The sequence below is a fragment of the Castor canadensis genome, chromosome 7 (assembly GCF_047511655.1).
Source record: "Castor canadensis chromosome 7, mCasCan1.hap1v2, whole genome shotgun sequence".
Classification (NCBI taxonomy): domain Eukaryota; kingdom Metazoa; phylum Chordata; class Mammalia; order Rodentia; family Castoridae; genus Castor; species Castor canadensis.
In genome coordinates, this window is record NC_133392.1 from 122,841,114 (window position 1) to 122,862,429 (window position 21,316).

General features: G+C 35.3%; 1 long non-coding RNA gene and 1 other non-coding gene across 3 annotated transcripts in view; both read right to left on the minus strand.

The window, feature by feature from the left end:
• Window positions 1–21,316, minus strand: part of LOC141424945 (uncharacterized) — a 47,697-nt gene that overhangs the window by 11,083 nt on the left and 15,298 nt on the right. The window contains exons 1-4 of one of the 2 annotated variants that reach the window (XR_012449916.1): window positions 16,973–17,851; window positions 10,695–10,807; window positions 8,557–8,829; window positions 3,422–3,479 (exon numbers count right to left, since the gene is read on the minus strand). This is a non-coding gene — a long non-coding RNA (uncharacterized lncRNA). Of the gene's footprint in view, window positions 1–3,421; window positions 3,480–8,556; window positions 8,830–10,694; window positions 10,808–16,972; window positions 17,852–21,316 lie in introns of those variants that run through there. The other variant, XR_012449917.1, reaches the window with a different exon arrangement.
• LOC141425192 (U6 spliceosomal RNA) lies at window positions 17,119–17,225 on the minus strand. Its single transcript, XR_012450282.1, has one exon. It is a non-coding gene; the product is annotated as a U6 spliceosomal RNA (small nuclear RNA).

The following is a 21,316-nucleotide window of genomic DNA, read 5'->3' on the forward strand; positions in this document are numbered from 1 at the left end:
ACACATGAAAAAATGCTCTAGCAATAAAGGAAATGCAAATTAAAACCACACTAATATTCCACCTTACCCCTGTTAGAATAGCCATCATTAGCAACACCACCACCAACAGGTGTTGGTGAGGATGCGGGGAAAAAAGAATCCTCTTACACGCTGGTGGCAATGTAAACTAGTACAACCACTCTGGAAAAAATTTGGAGGCTACTTAAAAATCTAAACATTGATCTACTATATGATCCAGCAATACCACTCTTGGGGATATACCCAAAGGAATGTGACACAGGTTACTCCAGAAGCACCTGCACACCCATGTTTATTGCAGCACTATTCACAATAGCCAAGTTATGGAAATAACCAAGATGACCCACTACTGACAAATGGATCAAGAAAATGTGGTATTTATACACAGTGGAATTTTATGCAGCCATGAAGAAGAATGAAATGTTATCATTCACTGGTAAATGGATGGAATTGGAGAACATCATTCTGAGTGAGGTTAGCCTGGCCCAAAAGACCAAAAAGAGTATGTTCTCCCTGATATGCGGACATTAGATCAAGGGCAAACACAACAAGGGGATTGGACTTTGATCACATGATAAAGCGAGAGCACACAAGGGAGGTATGAGGATAGGTAAGACACCCAAAAAACTAGATAACATTTGTTGCCCTCAATGCAGAGAAACTAAAACAGATACTTTATTTAAAGCAACTGAGGCCAATAGGAGAAGGGGACCAGGAGCTAGAGAAAAGGTTAGTTCAAGAAGAATTAATTTAGAAGGTAACACACATGCACAGGAAATCAATGCGAGTCAACTTCCTGTATAGCTATCCTTATCTCAACTAGCAAAAACCCTTGGTCCTTCCTATTATTGCTTATACTGTCTCTTCAACAAGATTAGAGATAAGGGCAAAATAGTTTCTGCCTGGTAGTGAGGGGGTGGGGGAAGAGGGAGGGTGAGGGGGGGAGGGGGAAGGGGGGAGAAATGTCCCAAACATTGTATGCACATATGAATAAAATAAAAATTAAAAAAAATGAGGGATGAGAGGTAAAGGGGAAGGGAGAGTAATGAAAGGGGATGAACGGACAAAAGTAAAGTATATTCACAGTGGGGATACATTGAGAAACCCCTTTGAACATTGACTTAGATATTAATAACGAAAGAACTGTAAAATAGGTACAGTGGGAGGGGTACTTGTGGAAGGGGGAGGGTGAATGAAAGAGATTAAGGTGAGGGGATATGGTTGATGGTCTTCTTATGCTTATACGAAATAGAACAAAGAAACCTCTTGCAAAAGCTTTAAGTGGGATGGGGAAAGGGTCAAGGGGGAGAGATGGGAGTGATTTAACCAATGTACAAAATAAGCTTATTTGGAATTGTCACAATGAATCCCCTCATATAATAAATATATCCTAATAAAAAATTAATATAAAGAAAGAAAGAAAAAAGAAAGGTGGGGAGGAGAGTGGGGAATAAAGGGAATATAATAGAGGGGGTTGAAACTGGTTAAAAGTACACTGTATGAACCTATAGAATAATCACAATGAAACCCCCTTGTGTAAACACAACAAGGGGATTGGACTTTGATCACATGATAAAGCGAGAGCACACAAGGGAGGTATGAGGATAGGTAAGACACCCAAAAAACTAGATTGCATTTGTTGCCCTCAATGCAGAGAAACTAATGCAGATACTTTAAAGCGACAGAGGCCAATAGGAGAAGGGAACCAGGAACTAGAGAAAAGATTAGTTAGAGAAGAATTAATTTAGAAGGTAACACACATGCACAGGAAATCAATGCGAGTCAACTCCCTGTATAGCTATCCTTATCTCAACTAGCAAAAACCCTTGGTCCTTCCTATTACTGCTTATACTCTCTCTTTAACAAAATTAGAGATAAGGGCAAAATAGTCTCTGCCTGGTAGCGAGGGGATGGGGGGGAGGTAAGGAAGGAGGTGGGGGGAAGGAGGGAGAAATGACCCAAACATTGTATGCACATATGAATTAAAAAAAAAAGGCAAAAAAAAAAAGAAACCCCCTTGTACTTGTGTGTACAAGAAGTAGCACACACACACACACATGCACACAAAGTAGCTCACAAACAGACCAAAAGAGAAAGTTTTATCTACCTCTTCTTTTTTAAATATAATTAACATTTATGAAGTACTCAAGCAGCATGTCTTTAATTGCTCTATTTTCCTGCAAATCATAATCACAGCAGTATAAAGCCTGCCGAGTGCACCAGAACCAGCACACATGTGCAACCTGTTTTAGTCTCCAAACTCCTGCTCAGAAGCATGATAAAAGCCAGTTTCCTGTGTCCTCATAGGCAGTCTTCTGAACGGAGCTCTGGAGTTTCTTTTTTTCAGGTTCAGGTAATGCACACAAAATACCATTTAATATAACAGCACATTCAGGAGGGCCTCACTGTTCATACTTTCACTTATTATAGATACAGAAGCAATAATTGCAGATATAATTGCATGTATTATTTCAACACTGTTTTTCATTTTGGGACCATACTCTGATTCCATATTATCTTCATCCTGGACTTCCACCCATCCACTGGATTTTTTAACAATGTTTCTGTTAAATTCTTCAGCCTTTGCCTTAACTCTTTGTGTTGCCTTGATAATTCATTCTAGTAACTCATTTAGGCTGAAAGGGTCAGAAGTATCTTTATCAAGTTGATTAATAGCAGAAAGTCTCCACAAGTTCCTTAGACATAGTTTGTATAAATGTCTCATGTTTTTCCATGACAGATTTAACTGTTCAAATGGCATTTGTTTTATAATCCTTGCCTGGGACCCACAGTTGCCCGTGCTCGGACCAGATTCAAACACTTCACGCCCCAATTTAAAAATAATAAATGTAATAAAATCAGTGAATTAATGATCCTGTGGTATATAGATGTTTATACATTAAAATCTTAGCTATTCTGTATTAGACAATTTTCCCTCAAAAATAATAAATGTAATAAAATCAGTGAATTAATGATCCTGTGGTATATAGATGTTTATACATTAAAATCTTAGCTATTCTGTATTAGACAATTTTCCCTCTAGCTTATGCTATATCAAGCTTCAATTCCAAAGTGTTTCTCCCCTATTTTAAGGCTTGTCTTTCATCACTTTCTTTTTGCTCACCCCCAATGCAATAATACCCTTGCCTAACCAACTTATGCATCTGGAATTGCAACATAAAGGTCCCAAAACAGCACTTGAGAAACTATGATTTATACTTAATGTGTTACAGGTGGTTTCTTAGGAGAAATGCTTATTTCTTACGTCATTAAAATGATGAATTTCTAAATTCTCAAATTGCATTTCTGTTAAAAGTTAACTGTAGTTCATTTTCTTTCAAATTTGGTTTTGAATACGCATTCCCAAATAATACTTTTGACCTTTTGTTAAGAGCAAACTTACCATTAAAATCCTAGGAAAAGTAGATGAATATTCAAAATAGCAGGAACAGGATTTACTCCTATTAAAAAGATCATACATGACTTAGAATAAACTGTGCCAAATTTAATTACATATTCTAGAAATCATGTTTTAAAAATTTATATTGGCTCACTATCAAAACCAATAGGAATATAAAGATGAGTTAATCTCAAATACAAATTATACCCAAATAAGCAGCTACTGTAGATTTTAGCATGTCATCTGTTATATTGATTTCTTTTTTTTAGGCTTAATTGATTTTATTTTATTGGTATGTATTAAATTGTACAGTGTTGAAAAATTGACTAGCTGCCAATCTATGTCCTTTGAGAATATTATCTTCAAATTCTAAGTTTTGAAAAAATGTATATACAATTAAATGTATAATGTGATAATCATTTAAAAGAACACCGTTGACTATACCTCTGCTAAGTTAATATTTTCAATTTAAAAGTTACTTTAAAAATAAATACTGAGACCAAGCACTTATTGTTTCCATAAGCTTTGGTGTGATATTGAAAACATATGTTGTACTACAGTAAGAAAAGTAGGCTGAATTTTAGGTACACCTGCACAGATTGTCAATCAAATGACCATCATTTCAGTCAATTATTATTAATCTTGTATAGCTCTATATGTGACTTTTTAGGGAAATAATTCTGATAATGATTAAATGGAGATAGTCGATTTTAAATTTTTAACTACAATAAATGAACTTTACATGTACTATGAAGATAGCCATTTCTATATTTTCTAATGTCGAATGCTTTTGTGTTCCTGACAAATGACCAAATGAACAAGGGGTACTAGCCTAATTTGCCTGTATTTTCATTGCTTTTTTGCCTACTCTTAACAACAGAGCATAGGTCTGATTGTCAAGTCTACCTTGGGCAGTATTGTCTATCCACTATTTAAATCACTTGGTTGCTAAAATGGTTTCTGGCATGATGAGCAATTTTCTATAGTTGAATGTTTCCCTGTAAATTTAGTATCCTATTTAGTATTTAAGTCAGGAATTTTGGAGTTGTGTTTTTTGAGCCTGTGGATCATAGAAAAACCCCAGATCTGCTACTGAACATGCAGGAAGAACTCAATATAGAAAACTACTGGGATGCTCCCTATGTCTTATTAAGCCAATTACAAAGACTCCTGTTGTGTTTACTGCCAAAAAGTTTTTAACTTTTTTTTTTTTATCAATTTCTACTCACTAGCCAAGTGTGAGAGTTCTGGTTGCCCCAAATTTTCTTCCATACCTGGTACTCAGTCCTATTTCATTACTAGCTCTTCTGGTAGATAAGTGGGGTCTCCTTAAAGTTTTAAATTGCATTTCCCTGATGGTAATGATGTTGAAACTTATTGCCAATTTGGAAATCTTCTTTGTAGGAGGACCTGTTCAAATCTCTTGTCAATTTTAAGATAATTTTTTCTTTATGTTATTTGTAGAAGTTATTTATGAACTCAGGATACACACAAAGGTTAATTCATAATGTGCTATGAATATCTTCTCTGGACTATAACTTTCCTTTTTATTCTCTTGCATTTTTGATAAACTGAAGTTTTTAATTTTTATTTCATAATTAGTCTATCTTTGTGTCCTATTTAAATCTTTTCCTACCACAAGATCATAAAATTATTCTTCTATGTCTTCTTGTATAAGCTTTATTGTTTTTTAATTTATCTATTTTATTTTTGGTGGTATTAGAGTTTGAACTTGGGTCCTTGTACTTGCTAAGCAGGTGCTCTACCACTTGAGCCATGCCCCCAGTCCTTTTGTGTGTGTATGTGTGTCAGTTTTTCCAGAAAGAATCTTGTGCTTTTTTTGCCTAGGCCAGCCTCAGGTTATAATCCTCCTCCCTCACAGAGTTGGGATGACAGATGTAGACTACCACACTAGGCTTAGTTATTGTGATGGGGATCTTTCTAAATTTTTTGCCTAGGCTAGCCTCAAAACCATGATCCTCCCAATTTCTGCCTCCCCAGTCACTGGAATTATAGGTGTGAGCCACCATGATCAGCCTTTTGTCAGATTTTAAAGTTTCTTTTTCTCTTCAGTTTTGCTGAAAGTTTTATGGGTATTGAGCTTTATCACATACTCTTGCTATAGTTATTGAGATGGTCGTGTTTTTCTCTCATTTGGTAAGTATGATTAATTAAATTGATTTTTCAAATGTTAAACTAATTTTTCTTCCTGGAATAAATCTAACTTGATCATTATTTTTAATCATTTTTCATATCACAGAGTTTGATTTGTTAATATTTTATTCAGGATTTTGGCATCTAGGTTCATGGCCAGTAACTTTCTTTTTTATTGTGTTTTTCAATTGTTTTGATTAGTTTATGCTGGCTACCTAAAGTGTGTTGGGAAGTGTTCACTCTTTCAGTATAGCTTGAAAGAAGTTAATATTTTGGTGTTATTTCTTTCCTTAAATATTTGGAATAATTCTCCAGTAAACAATATGGGCCTGTAGTTTTATTTGTGGGGAAGGGTTTTAATTTTTGAATATAATTTCTTTAACCAGTATAAGACCATTCAGATTTTTCTTTCTATTTTTCTTTACATGTTTTGAAATTATGCTATTGGGTTCATTGAAATGTGTGTTCCTTTTGAGTCGATACTTTAATCATTATAATATGTCTCTCTTTATATCTAATAGTAATACTACTTACATTAAAGTTTACTTTTTTCCTATATTAACAGGGCCATGATAGTTTTCTTTGGGTTATTTCTAGGATTTATTTTCAACCTTTTTTGTTTTATCTTTAAAGTATACAACCTGTAAACAGCATATAATTGAATCTTATTTTTCACTCATTCTCACAATATTTATCTTTCAATTGGTTTATCTGTATGCATCTAAGTACTGATATATTTAGAATTAAATCTAGTATCTTGATGATTTTTTTCTATTTGTCTCTTCTGATATTTACTTATTTCTCCTCACCCTGACACCCTACACTTCCTCTTGACTAGCTGATAATTTTTAGTTACATATTTTTGGTATTATTCTTTTAAGTTACTTTATAGATGGGTTTCTCAATCTCAGTCCTATTGATATTTTGGAGCAGATATTATTTATTGTGAGATGCTGTGCATTGTAGGATATTTAGTTGCACCATTGGCCTCTACCAAGTAGCAGTGTCCGCCTTCCCTCACTGGAGAAATATCTCCAGATGTTGCCAAATGTCCCCTGAAGTGACCAAATTAACCTTATTCAAGAACCACTGCTCTAGAGCAGTACTGTCCAACAGATATACAAGACAAGCCACATATATAATGTTAAATGTTATAGTAGCCACATTAAAAAGGACAGGAGTGAAATTAATTAAAATAATGTTTTATTTGAACAAATACACTCAAAGTATAACCATTCAACATGTAATTAATATAAAAATTGGTATGATATATTTTATATTCTTTCCTTCTTAGTATGACTTACAAATCTGGTGTGTTTTATTCTTAAAGCATATATCAATTTGAACTGGCCACATCAAGCACTCAGTAGTGACATGTAGCTACAAAATTTGACTTATTATAGCCATTATAAAGAAGGCTGTGCTATAGTTTGAGTTTTAAGTTTCCCTAAAGACCCATAAGTTAAAGGCTTAGTCCCCAGCTGGGCACTTTTGGGAAGTGGTGGAAACTTTAAGAGGTAGGGCCTAATGAAGGTCTTCTGGTCATGGGGATGTGCCCCTGAAGGGAATAGAGGGACACCAACCCCTCTTCTTCTTTTTTATGTATTGGCTATGAAGTGAACAGTTTTGCTGCACCATGTGCTCCTGCCTTAATATGCTGGCCCCCCTCCACTGAATTCTAAAAGCAATGACTCTGCTGACCATGGACTAAAACTTCCCAAACTGTGAGCCTAAATAAAGGTTGACTACCTCATTGTTGAGACAGAAAGCTACCACAGAAAATTGGTATTGAGAGTGGGGTCACTGCTGTGACTATATCTGATGATGTGGAAAAGCCTTTGGCATTGGCTTGCAGAAGAGATTTGGAAAAGTTTGAAGAAGCAGAGGAGTCTAGAATGTTATACACAGAGCTTAATGGGCAGTTCTGGTGAGAGCTCAGAAGACCAGAATGCTGATAGGAATGCAGACAATAAAGGCAATGCTGATGAAGTTTCAGATGGAAATGAGAATTCCATTGGGAATTGGACTAAAGGTCATCCATGTTACACCATGGCAAAGAATTTAGCTGCATATTGTCTGTGCCTAAGATTCTGTGCTCCAGAGGCTGATTATAGAGTTTTAGGATCTCATGCTTGCCCTATGGGGTTTCAGTCTTGCTTCAGTCTCATGTCTCATTATTTCCTTATTCCTTCCTTTTGAAGCAGGAATGTGCTATTATATATTGAAAGTTAATAAAAGAAAGTATGTAATTTTTTTTATTTTCACAGGATCTCATAGCTAGGTTTGCCTTTAGTCTTGGAGGAAACTGTGGGCTTGGACTTTTGAGCAACTCTAAAACAATTAGGATTTTGGAAACTTTGAAATGGGCTAAATGCATTTTGCACTGTTAGATGAACATGAGCTTTGGGGGGCCAGGGGTGGAATGCTATAGCTTGGATCTGAAATTCCCCCCAATACCCATGTGTATTGGGTCTCCAGCTTGGTGCTTTTGGAAAGCAGTAGAAACTTTAAGAGGTGGGCCCTAGTGGGAGGTCTTCTGGTTACGAGGGGTGTGCCCTTAAAGGAAATGGTGGGAATATAGAACCTCTCTTCCTCTTTTTCATGTGCCAACCATGAGCTCCCAACACAATACACTGGACACCGCTTCACCAGACTCCTAAAAGCACTGGGTCTGCCTGATCATGGACTGAAACTTCCAAAACTGTGGGCCAAAATAATCCTTTTTTCGTTATAAGTTGATTATATCAGGTACTTGTTAAAGAAAGCTGACTAACACAGACAGTAAATACAGGTAAAGTACATCAGTACTTCTACCATAAATAGAAGAATCTGACAATAATTTAATTTAATAATTTAGTTCCATTTATTTCAATTCTTCCCTTTGTGGGATTGTTGTCATATACATTTTATTTCTACATGTGTAATAAATCTCACAAGACACTGTTATTGTTATTGCTGTTTTTAAATCTAGCTTTTGTTCTTACCTCTTTTTGTATTTACCCTTCTGGTATTCATTCTTCCTGTAGCTCTGTGCTTCATCTTGGATTATTATCCATCAGCCTGAAGAAATTCTTTTAGAAGTTATTGTTCTGTGGATCTGCTGGCAACAAATTCACTTCATTATTTTTCTCCTTGAGGTCATCTTCATTTGACCTCATATTGAAAAATATTTTTCTTGGCATAATTGGTTTAATTCGAAGTTGGGAATTATTTTCTTTTAAGAATTACATGATAACATTCCATGGTCTTTCTGGGTTCTGTTGAAAAGTCAGATGGAAAACTTATTGTTACTCTTTTAGAGGTAATGCGTCATTTTTTACTGACTGATTTTTAAGAATTGGGGTTTCTGTCTCTGTTTTTCAGCAGTTTTATTAGCTATATCTAGGCTTGGTTGTCTATCTGAATGAGCTTCTTGAATCTATGGGTTGATACAATTTTATCAATTTTGAGAAGTTCTTGGCCATTATATATTCAATATTCTTTCACTCTCACTCTCTTCCTCCTCTCCATTCAATACTTCGATTATGTCTCTATCTATCTATCATCTATCTATCTATCTACCATTTATCTTTGTCTCAGACCATTTGACTTGTGTCCCATGTGTCTGCCCTTAATCTTTTATCTTTCTATCATTCAATTTGGAGTTTTTCTCCTTTTCTTCCTTCCTTCCTTCCCTTCCTTCCTCTCTCTCTCCCTTCCTTACTCCCCCTCCTTCCCTGCTTTCCTTCCTCTCTCTCTCCTTTCTTCTTTCCTTCCTTCCTCTCTCTCTCCCTTCTTCTTTCCTTCCTTCCTCCATCCCTTTATCTAGCCCAGGCTGGCTTCCAAGTCATCATATGATTTTCCTGTCTCAGCCTCCCAAGGACTGGGATTATAGGTGTGTGCCATTACACCTAGCTTGGATACTTGCTTTGGAACTTTCATTGTATCCAGTACTCTTTTTAAAAAATATGATAACAGTGTTGAATTCATCAGGTTCTTGTCCAGAGCTATGAAGAATGACAAGCCTAGACAATAGGTGAGTGGCAAGCAATGAAAGAAGTTTACTGAAATGAGGAAAGCCAGAACTCCTGCATGGGAGGATATCAGAAAGGCTGAGCCCTCTACTACTCTTTTTATGATTTTTTTCCTTGCTTTTTTTGAGATGCTGAGAAACCTAGGGCTTTGTGCATATTAGGCAAGTGCTCTACCCTTGAACTACATCCCCAGCCCTCTAGTGTGCTTTTAAATCCATTTGATAAGTTTTAACTGTTTGAATTATATTTTTCATTTGATCTTCTAAACTTTAACTGATCTGAACTTTTCACTCCATTTTTCTCTTTTTGGTTTTTAAAATCATAGTTTATAGTGATGATTTTAAAGTCCTTGTCCATTAATTCCAACAGATAGATCATATGTGGTTCCGGCTCTGTTTTTATCTCGATTATTTGTTTCATTTTCCCCATTCCTTATCTGTGCTGTAATTTTTAATTATATGTAGATATTGTATATAGTAAGACTATAGAGAATACAGGTAACATTATTTTTCCCCAGAGAAGGCTCAACGTTTTGTTATGTAGATGGAGTAAGGTGAAAATCACCTCAGTCCAACCTAGAATTGATTGAGATTGAAGCTGTTTTACAGTTTTAGTGGAACTCTCATTTCTGATTTATCCCTGTTCCTTGGAGGTAGCCCGTCTGAGCTTCTGATTGATAGCTTCACAGGTCTTAAGTATTTGTCTACTGTGGAAGAAGCTAGAAACTCTACTGGAGATTCATTTGTCCACCAGAAGTTTGAATACCATGAGATCACAAGAGATTTCTTTTTGTCTTTCCAAACCCATTTTCAACTGTCACCCTGCTAGGTTTTTGATTGAAAACCTGGTGATTATCTCCTCAGCCTTGAAATTCTAGGCTTTGGAGTTTTAACTTAATTCCTTTGCTTCTCTTGCCATGTACTTTTAAAATCTGTTAAATCTGTTGAGAGAGAGACCTGTCGTGTGGTTGTTACAGGCCTATTCACTTCAGAAAGACTCTGCCTCCTAAGTACCAGGAACTTTTACTTTGCCTTACTGGACCCACACCCACCAGTTTCTTGATTCACTCTAATTGTCTATGTCATAAACTGGCTGCACATTTGATGTACCTTTGAATTCCAATCCATTATGCCAGTCCATGTTTCAGTCAACTTGTCTTCTGTTTCTCTTTTCCCCAAGGGATTACTTCTGACTAGACCAAGCCCATTTCCTCAGTCAGGGCCTATAATCAGATAGTGTGAGAAAAGAACACAGTTAGCTCTCAATCACTTACTTAGTGAGGACTCTTCCCTGTGAAATGTTAATTCATCTAAATGAATACAAATGAACTGAAAAGTATGATTTTTGTGGTTTATCTATTCTTTTCTAGTTGTTGCAGCAAAATATTGGTTTATTCTTTCTGTTATATTCTACTATACCCTACCCACTAATAGAATTATCATTATGACTTCAAGGGAATTTTTCTGATGAAATTGAGCTGTTTTCCTTGTTCCTTCCTATTATTGTTTATACTCTCTCTTCAATAAAATTAGAGATAAGGGCAAAATAGTTTTACCGGGTATCGAGGGGGTGGGGGGCAGAGGGAGGGGGCGGAGGGGGTGGGCGCAGGGGGGAGAAATGACCCAAGCATTGTATGCACATATGAATAATAATAAAAAAGAAGAAATTAGGCATTTGGATTTCCCTTTTATGAAATATATGTTAAGTTTTTCCTCTATTTTTTTACTGGATTGTTTTTTTTCAATTTTATTGATTTGAGGAAATTTTTATACATCCCTCTAGTAGGGGTCCTTTGTTAAGTTTTATGTATTGCAAATACCTTCTGTTCAGTGGCTGTGTAATATATCATCATATATAAGGTTCAAAAATCTTTTTAAAATGTTGAGATTGAGGTATCTTTGGACCATCCAGATGGGAATATTTAGGCTACAATGTAGATTTTGGAATGTACATGATACCTCATATGCATTGTTTCAGATCCTCCAAAAGTCTACCTAGCCATCAACTGCTTGTTCAGCCCCAGCTACCACCTCAGTGACCGATTCCAGACTGCAATGAGCCCAAGTGGTTTCACAACTGAATCTTAGAGTCTCGAATCCTCCCACAAATTCTAGACTAAGAAGAAGGACTGCACTACATAATACTGGGATTTAGCTTATTAGAAAGTGCAGGTGAGGCCAGATGTCTGGAAAGTTTAGGATAATTAGCTGTGCGAGAGGCAAACTTTGACAATGAAAGATAGGACACAGAGGAAGCCAACTAACAAATTCCCTCTTCATTCTTCTTTCTCCAGGACAATTTCCTAAAGCATGGGTTTTTTTTGTTTTTTGTTTTTTTTGGCGATGTTGGTGTTTGAACTCAGGACCTCACACTTACCAGGCAGGTGCCACTCTGCCAGCTCTGAAGCATGACATTTCTGTATAACTTGTCTGAAGACATCCAAAGTTTCTGAGTTTGTAATGTTGAGAAGTAGTGCTCAGTTTAGTAATGCACCACATTTAGTTAGCTATCAGTTTTTCCCTGCTTCACTTCCATTTTTCCTATTCTTGCATAAGCTTTTCCTCAGGATTTGTTTTCGAGGGAACCCAAGCTAACGAAGTCTATGAGTTAGTTGTTCCTTCTCTCCTTCAAATTTTATCTATTCTCCTTCCCTTCTTCTGATTTACACAAAGTTATTTTCAAGTCATACTCAAATGGTGCTTTTTCCATTTTACTTCTGAAATTATTTTTTCACTCAACTCATAGAACTTTTCTTCTTTTCCTATGATGCTTACTACTTTCATCCTCACAATTATAGTCTTTTCATTAATTCCTTTGAACTTGTTCTATCCAGTTTTTCTTCCCTATCCTTCAATGATATGTCAAACAAGTTCCACAGCTTTGCAAGTCACTTTTAGTAATTTAAAATAATCCTCCCATCAATAAACGAAGTCTCCCTTTAAAAGCTACAAAATGTCCAGTCCCAACTCTCCTATTTCAATCTTTTAAATAATTTAAACTTCTTTTCCACCCAGATTGGCCTGCTTCTGATGTAAAAACTCTTGTTCTTGAGAGTGAAATAATTTACATCTACTTTACCACTTTATTATTCCAGTCCTTCTCCTCCATTCACAAGGCTTTATTTGATTTGGAATAAGAAAGAGGGAAGGAGCAGAAAAACATCACTTGAATGATGCAGTTATGATCTGCTTTCAGGGTCTTCTTTGTGGCATTTGTGCAATTGGTGGCTCCATCTTTAATAGAGCAGTTTTGTGGGCTTCTTTGTAAGACCTTCTATCTAATTCCTAGTGATTTTTCCATAACTCTCAGTACTTCTTCCAGCTTATTGATTACAACTCTCTTCAACATTAGTTTTTTTTTTTTTTTAAATTCTCGATAGTTAAAGAAACCTCCAGCCTTAGTTTCTGGCAGACCACTCATCTGTTGAGGTCACTTCACCCTCTAAACAATCATTTTGTATGGAGTCCTTTTCAAGAAGACCAAATCTGGCTCTCTGACATTTTTCTAGGACAGTGGTAGGAATTGAAAACAGACTGCAATAATTTTACCACAAGATTTTCTTGTATTTATTCTGACCACAGTGCCTTGGCACTTAATAAATGTTAAATTTTCGTATGCTTCTATGCCCCTACCAGAAGTCAAGGGGTAGCATAAAACACTGAGCTTTGGCAAAACTTTTCTCTTATGCTACTTTACCACCAGAATCTTCCCTGGAACCATCAGAAATAATCTTGTCATGCCATTTATCCCTGTTACACCAAAAGCCCAGAAATCACAAGTCATCCTTCTTATCTTGGCCTATAATTTCCTAGAGGTCATATATATTTCATTACCTGATCTCTTTTCCCACAGACCTCTGCCACTTACTTTCATAGATCTTGTCTTATCTATAGTTAAAATCTTTCCATAATCTCAATTTCAAGCATCTCTGGTCATCATCTTGTCTTTCCACTTACTCTCAGTAAGATCCTGACTCCAAAATAAGTACCCCTGAGACATTTTACTTGTTTTCCATTACATTTACGATGACTCCACACCATCCTTACCTAATTTGAACTCCATGGCCAATGGTTATAATTATTCCCTTCCATATATATCTCTTTCTATCACTTTTTCATTCTCTTATAGCAAAACTAGTTAGAGTCAACACTATTTAGACTCACAGAGCTAGATGTGATATACTGCTGTTCTCACTTTACATTTATGATCATCAATCTCAAGTGGATCCTTAATGCTATTCAGGAGTCATACTACTCTACAACCCTAGTAGGATTTTTTTTTTTGGAAGTTCTGGGGATTGAACACAGGGCACTTGCATGCTAGGCAAGTATTCTACCACTTGAGCTACACCCCCAGCCCTTTTGTTTTTATTTTGTTTTTGAGACAAGGTCTTGTCGTTACCTTTGCTCAAACTTGTGATTCTCTTGTGTCTGCCTCCCAAGTGGTGGGATTATAGGCATGTACCACACTTGGTACACACCTGGGTCTTAGTATTTTTACTCTACCACTCTAGAAGAAAACTATTCATTCCCTTATACTTTTCCATCTCCTCAAAACTCCAGCCTCTCCTTTCCCTTTCCTTTTTCCTCCTCTCACTCTAGGTTGTGCTAGCTAAATGGGCTGAGTACGCTCTCATGGTTTCTAGACGCATCCCTACAGAGACGTGCAGGCTAGTTTGAAAAGGACACAGGCAGTGTGAGTGAATTGGAATAGCCTAACACAGATGTGGCTGAAATCAAAGATGGGCTGTGAATATGCGATGTGAATGCCAGAGACATCTGCCACAGAGAGGAACTGTGCCATTGTTTTAATAATTACTAAGTTAAGAATGGCATTCCCTCAGAATATGAGCAGCTAAGTTTGGAATCAATACATTTCAGTGCTTAGTCTTTTTACCGTCTCAAAATCATATTTGATTTTTGGACTAGTTAGGATTTAATGAGAATATTTATTACATTTATGGTTATTGATTTTCTATTACATTACAGTCTGTTTGGGAAGATAATATGTCATTCTGTAAGATGTACAGATTTGGCAATGATTCAGAATGAAATATAAAAATAAGTGCCATAAATTCAGAGATAGGGTGAGTTGTGGAAAGAGGAATAGTTTTTTAATTTTTTAAAGTATATTTTTAGTGGCATTCCCCATATTCTTAGCTACTTGGGAGACAGAGGCAGAGGATCTCTTGAGCCCACAAGTTCAAAACCAACCTGGGCAATATGGTGAGACCCTGTCTCAAAAAAAAGTGTATGCTTTACTTTGCATAGTTTTTATTGAATTAAGCTGAACAAGATCTGTTATTTTTTAAAAAATATTTTAATTGACCTATAATATTTATACATATTTATGTAATACATTGTGATAATGCCAAAGATGAATAAATGTATAATAGTAAAATCAGGATAATAAGAATTTCCATTTCCTCAAATATTTAACATTTCTGTGTGTTGAGAACCTTTGAACTCTTCTAGTTATTTTGAAATATATAACAAATTGTCATGGAGTTTAGTTACCTTATTGTGTTAATTGCATTATACAACATAGAACTAATTATTCATATCTAACTGCATTTTGGTACCCATTATCCGACCTTTCTCTAACCCTCTCTTCTCTCCCCTTTCTAGGTTCTAATGAATGGTATTCTATTTTCTACTTCTAAAAGATTAATTTTTTTAGCTTTCACATGTGAATGAGAACATGCCATATTTGTCTTTCTGTGCCTGTCTTATTTCACTTTACATATCCTTCAGTTCTATCCATGTTCACACAAATGGCAAGATTTCATTTGTTTAAAAGTCTGAATATTTCATTGTGTTTATATATTTTCTTTATCTGTTCATCTATTGATGGATACCTAAGGTGGTTGTTTTTCTTGGCTGTTGTAATAATGCTACAGTAAACATGCAAACCCATGTTTTGAAGTCAGGTTTTGTGATGCTTCCAGCTTTGCTTTGGCTATTCTGGATCCTTTATTGTTCCACATAAATTTTATAATTTTTATCTTTTTCTTCCTTTTTTGTCATTTTGTTATTGACAAATTGATAGGGTCTCACTTATGTTAGTCCAGTCTGGCCTTGCACTTATGATCCTCCTGCCTTAGCCTCCCAAGTGCTGGGATTCTACAGGTATGAGCCACCATGCCTGTCAATGATTTTTTTTCTATTTCTGTGAAGAGTATCATTGGCATTTTGATGGGTTTGCATTGAATCTATAGATTGCTATAGTCAGTGTTAATATACTAATATTATTAATTCTTCCAACTCATAAACATTGTTTATCTTTCTATTGTTGTGTTCTTGTCAAGTTCTTTCATTAGTTCTTTATAATTTTCATTGTAGAGAGCTTTCACTTCTTTGTATAAATTTATTCCTAGGTAGTTTTTGTAGCTATTGTGTCTAAGATTGCTTTCTTAATTACTTTTTAGCAAGTTATAATTGATTTGTAAAAATGTGACTGGAAGGAGGATGTGGTGGCATATGCCTGTAATCTCACTACTCCAAAGACTGAAGCAGGAGGGTTGTGAGTTTGAGGCTAGTCTAGACTGTATAGTAAAATCCTGTCTCAAAAAGAAATGCTACTGATGTTTTGTTAGTTTGGTTTTTGGCACTGGGATTTGAACCAGGGTGTTGTGCACGCACTCTTAATACTAAGTACTCTATTGTTGAGCTAACCCCCGAAGCCCTACTGTGTTTTGAATGTTGATTGTGTATCCTATAATTTCATTGAAATTATAGGACCAAATTCATTGATCTCACAATTTTTTGGTAGAGTCGTTGAGGTTTTCTACATATAAAATCATGTCATCTGCAAACAGGGATAATTTGACTTCCTTCTTTCAGTTTGGGTGCCTTTTATTTCTTTCTCTTGCCTAATTGTTCTGAGTAAAGTTTCCAGTACGATGTTGAGTAAGAATGATGGACATGGGCATGCATGCTCCAGATCTTAGAGAAAATACTTTCAGCTTTTCCACATTCAGTATGTTGTTGACTGTGAGTTTGTCATATATTAGCCATTTGTACATGTTGAATTCTTCATGCAACCCTGGGATCAATTCTGCTTCATAATGGTGTATATTTTTGATGTGTTGTTTCATTTGGTTTACTCCTTATTTTGTTTAGAATTTGAGCATCTGTATTCATCAAGGACAGTTGTCTGTAGTTTTATTTTTGTTGTGTCTGCCTTCTTTTGGTACTAGGGTAATGCTAACCTTGTAGAATGAGTTTGACAGACTTCCTTCTTTTTCAAGTGTTTGGAATAGTTTGAGAAGAATTGATATTAGTTATTTTTAATATTTATGTTTATTAGCATATATTAATTGTACAAAATAATGGGTTTCATTCTGACATTTTCATGCATGTGTAAAATATACTTTAATTATACTCACTCTCCATTGTCCTCCCCCATCCTCTTCTCTTCCCTAAGAGCAGTCCTCTACTTTCATGTCTTTTGTTTTGATTTGTTTTCTAGAGATACGAAAAGACAACATGTGATACTTGTCTTTCTGAGTCTGGCTTATTTTGCTAAACATGAAAAAATATGGGATGCTTCACAAATTTTCATGTCATCCTTGCACAGGGGCCAAGCTAATCTCTGTATCATTCCAATTTTTTTAGTTTATGTGTTGCCAAAGTAAACACATTAGTCCTTCTTCAAATGTTTTGTAGAATTCAGCAGTGAAGCCACGGGTCTTGGACTTTTCTATAATTGGGAAATTTTTTATTACTGCTTCAACTTTACTTATTTTTTGGTTTGTTTAGATTTTCTATTTTTTTTATTCAATCTTGATGGATTGTACATGTCCTGCAATTTATCCTTTTCTTATGAGATCTCCAATTTGTTAGTGTGTAATTAATGAATAGTAATTTCCTATGATTCTTTTTATTTTTGTTATAATTTCTAATGTTTCCTTTTTTATCTTTGATTTTGAGTCTCTTATTTTCTTAGCCTAGCCAATTTTATTGTTTCAGAAAAAACAACTTTTCATTTTATTGAAAAGTTGATCTTTGATATGGCTTTTTTAGCATTGATTTCATTTTTCTGCTCTGTTTTTTACTATTTCTTTCCCTTACTAATTTTGGGTTTGAATTTTTCTTGATTTTTTTTAGGTCCTTGTGGTTCATCATTAAGTTTTTTATTCAGAATTTTTCTCTCTTTTATGTAGACATTTATTGCTATCAACTCGCCTCTTAGTACTGCTTTTGCTGCATCCTATAGGTTTTGTTATGTTTTCATTTTCATTTGTTTTGTGAATGTTTTATATTTCCCTTCAGTGTCTTTATTGGTGCATTGTTCATTCAGAAGCACATTGTTTAATTTCCATGGTTTTCTTCTTGTTGTTCATTGTTCTTCTTGTTGTTAATTTATACTTTTATTTTGTTGTAGTCAGAGAAAATACATGGTGTGGTTTTAATTTTGTAAAATTTATTGAGACTTGTTTTATTGCCTAACATATAGTCTGTCCTGGAGAATGTACTATGTTTTGATGAATAGATTGTGTATTCTGCAGCTTTTGGGTGAAATGTTCTATAAATGTCTGTTTGGTTCACTTGGTTTATAGTGTAGTTTAAATCCAATGTTTCTCTGTTAATTTTCTATCTGGATAATCTGTTCGTTGTTGAAAATAGAGTGTTGAAGTCCCGAACTATTATTGTATTTGTGTCTGTTCTTTTTGATATAATAATATATGTTTTATTTGTTTGGGTGCTCTTGTTTTTGGTTTTATGTTATATTTGCTTCCTGAATTGATCCTTTTATCATTAGATAATGACCTCCATTTTTCTCTTTTTACAGATTTTTGACTTAAAGTCTATTTTATCTAATTATTCCTGTCCACTTTTGGTTTCCATTTGTGATGGAGTATCCTTTTTATAGCCCTTCACTTTTAGTTTATGTGTGGCTTTATTGGTGAAGCTGATTTCTTATAAGCAATGTATAATTGGGCTTTTTTTTTAAATCAATTCATCCAGTCTGTGTGTGTGTGTGTGTGTGTGTGTGGTGTGTTAGGGATTAAACCCACGTCATTGCATATGCATGCTAAGCAAGTATTTCACCACTGAGCTACACCCTCAGTCCCCAATATATATATTTTGACTGGAAATTTTAACATGTTCATTTTCATGGTTATTAGTGATTGATAAAAATTTATTCCTGGTATTTTGTTTATTGTTTTCTGATTATTCCATATATTCTTTGTTCCTTTACATTCTCTTAGTGTTTATCTTTATGATGTGGTGGTTTTCTATGTTTGATTCTTTTCTTTTTTTCATGTGTACTTCTGCTTTATCAGTTTTATTCTCTCATGTGTTTTTATAATGGTTATTAATAGCCTTTCACTTCCATATGTAGGATTCCCTTACCATTTCTTGTAAAAACCAATAGAGTGATGATGAATTCCTTTAGTTTTTGCTTGTCAGGGAAAAAGTTTATTTCTCCCTCATGTTTGAAGCACAGCTTTGTTGTGTACAATCTTGGTTGGTAGGTTTTCTTTTCTTTCACCACAATGAATATAACATACCATTCTCTTCTGGCTTGTAAAGTTTCTGCTGAAATATCTGATATCAATCTAGTGGTGAATTCTCTCACATGTGATTTGACACCTGTTTCTTGCTGCTTTTAAAATTCAATCTTTGCAGGGGTGGTTCAACATATGAAAATCAATAAACATAATAAACCACATTAACAGAAGCAAAGACAAAAACCACTTGATCATCTCAATAGATGCAGAAAAAGCCTTTGATAAGATCCAACATCATTTCATGATAAAAGCTCTAAGAAAACTAGGAATAGAAGGAAAGTTCCTCAACATTATAAAAGCTATATATGACAAACCTACAGCCAGCATTATACTTAATGGAGAAAAACTAAAACCATTCCCTCTAAAATCAGGAATCAGACAAGGATGCCCACTATCTCCACTCTTATTCAACATAGTACTGGAATTCCTAGGCAGAGCAATTAGGCAAGAAGAAGGAATAAGAGGAATACAAATAGGTAAAGAAACTGTCAAAATATCCCTATTTGCAGACAACATGATCCTATACCTTAAAGACCCAAAAAACTCTACTCAGAAGCTTCTAGACATCATCAATAGCTATAGCAAGGTAGCAGGATATAAAATCAACATAGAAAAATCATTAGCATTTCTATACACTAACAATGAGCAAACTGAAAAAGAATGTATGAAAACAATTCCATTTACAATAGCCTCAAACAAAATCAAATACCTAGGTGTAAACCTAACAAAAGATGTGAAAGACCTCTACAAGGAAAACTATACACTTCTGAAGAAAGAGATTGAGGAAGACTATAGAAAGTGGAGAGATCTCCCATGCTCATGGATTGGTAGAATCAACATAGTAAAAATGTCTATACTCACAAAAGTAATCTACATGTTTAATGCAATTCCCATCAAAATTCCAATGACATTCATTAAAGAGATTGAAAAATCTACCGTTAAATTTATATGGAAACACAAGAGGCCACGAATAGCCAAGGCAATACTCAGTCAAAAGAACAATGCAGGAGGTATCACAATACCTGACTTCAAACTATATTACAAAGCAATAACAATAAAAACAGCATGGTACTGTCACAAAAACAGACATGAAGACCAGTGGAACAGAATAGAGGATCCAGATATGAAGCCACACAACTATAAGCAACTTGTCTTTGACAAAGGAGCTAAAAATATACGATGGAGAAATAGCAGCCTCTTCAACAAAAACTGCTGGGAAAACTGGTTAGCAGTCTGCAAAAAACTGAAACTAGATCCATGTATATCACCCTATACCAAGATTAACTCAAAATGGATCAAGGATCTTAATATCAGACCCCAAACTCTTAAGTTGATACAAGAAAGAGTAGGAAATACTCTGGAGTTAGTAGGTATAGGTAAGAACTTTCTCAATGAAACCCCAGCAGCACAGCAACTAAGAGATAGCATAGATAAATGGGACCTCATAAAACTAAAAAGCTTCTGTTCATCAAAAGAAATGGTCTCTAAACTGAAGAGAACACCCACAGAGTGGGAGAAAATATTTGCCAACTATACATCAGACAAAGGACTGATAACCAGAATATACAGGGAACTTAAAAAACTAAATTCTCCCAAAACTAATGAACCAATAAAGAAATGGGCACGTGAACTAAACAGAACTTTCTCAAAAGAAGAAATTCAAATGGCCAGAAAACACATGAAAAAATGCTCACCATCTCTAGCAATAAAGGAAATGCAAATTAAAACCACACTAAGATTCCACCTCACCCCTGTTAGAATAGCCATCATCAGCAACACCACCAACAACAGGTGTTGGCGAGGATGCGGGGAAAAAGGAACCCTCTTACACTGTTGATGGGAATGTAGACTAGTACAACCACTCTGGAAAAAAATTTGGAGTCTACTTAAAAAGCTGGACATCGATCTACCATTTGATCCAGCAATACCACTCTTGGGGATATACCCAAAAGACTGTTACTCCAGAGGCACCTGCACATCCATGTTTATTGCGGCACTATTCACAATAGCCAAGTTATGGAAACAGCCAAGATGCCCCAGCACTGACGAATGGATTAAGAAAATGTGGTATCTATACACAATGGAATTTTATGCAGCCATGAAGAAGAACAAAATGTTATCATTCGCTGGTAAATGGATGGAATTGGAGAACATCATTCTGAGTGAGGTTAGCCTGGCCCAAAAAACCAAAAATCGTATGTTCTCCCTCATATG